We start from the raw sequence: 957 nt of genomic DNA, 5'->3' as shown, positions 1-957 counted from the left end.
GATGATTTCTTGTGGCTGGGTTATAGGTATTGGAGTATGGGTTTGGTGGGTTTCTCTGATTATACCCCGCATAATCACATTCTCCCTGCTCACCTTTTCCTTGTTTAACTCCAGGGCAGTTGATGTTGAAATGATGCCCTCCGCAAAAATCACATATAACATTGAATGGGGCTTCGTTGTGAATTGATGATACATTTATCTTGCCTAGCTGTCTTGCAAGCTGTTCCACCTGATTTGTTAGCTTGGACACAACATCATCATTCCTTGCACTTTTGCCTTCACTTCTAGCTGAGTGCCAGTTATAGCTTGTGCTCACGACTTTCTCAATAAGGTCGTACAAGGCTTGTGGCTCAAGATCTTCTGGGTTACCATTGGCAATGGATTCAATCTAGATTTTATAAATGTTGGTCACTCCATTGTAAAAATTCTGCACTTGCATCCAAATGGGGATGCCATGATTCGGTACCCTTCTTAACAGCTCTTTGTATCTTTCCCATGCCTCTGTCAATGACTCGTCCTCTTCTTGTACAAATCGAGATACTTCATTTCTGAGTTTTATGGCTTGTCGAGGTGGAAAGTATTTCATCAGAAAAGCACTGGCCATTTCCTCCCAAGTTGTAATGGTTCCTGGCTGTAGGTTTTTTAGCCAGTTTTTTGCTTTATCTTTGAGAGAAAAAGGAAACAGCTTTAGTCTGATCACATCATCGAAAACTCCTCGGTTTGATCGGAAGGTGTTGCAGAGTGTAATGAACTCCTGGATATGCCCATTTGGATCTTCCGACTGGTATCCATTGAATTGTACTGAGGCCTGCAACATTTGTATCATGGAACCCTTCACCTCAAACATGTTGTTTCCTTCGTTAGGTAGCACAATGCACGACGAATGTCCCTCTGTGGTTGGTCTGGAGTAGTCTCTAATCCTCATAACTCGAGGATTGTTGTTTTCTCCTTCTCCTT

General features: G+C 42.4%; 1 non-coding gene across 1 annotated transcript; it reads left to right on the top strand.

The window, feature by feature from the left end:
• Positions 1–449: 449 nt before the first annotated feature.
• On the top strand, positions 450–556 carry LOC136216199 (small nucleolar RNA R71). Its single transcript, XR_010683189.1, has one exon. It is a non-coding gene; the product is annotated as a small nucleolar RNA R71 (small nucleolar RNA).
• The last annotated feature ends 401 nt before the right edge of the window (positions 557–957 follow it).

Source organism: Euphorbia lathyris, chromosome 1, assembly GCF_963576675.1.
Source record: "Euphorbia lathyris chromosome 1, ddEupLath1.1, whole genome shotgun sequence".
NCBI lineage: Eukaryota > Viridiplantae > Streptophyta > Magnoliopsida > Malpighiales > Euphorbiaceae > Euphorbia > Euphorbia lathyris.
The sequence above is the reverse complement of the archived record's forward strand: the minus strand, read 5'-3'. Positions and strand labels throughout refer to the sequence as shown.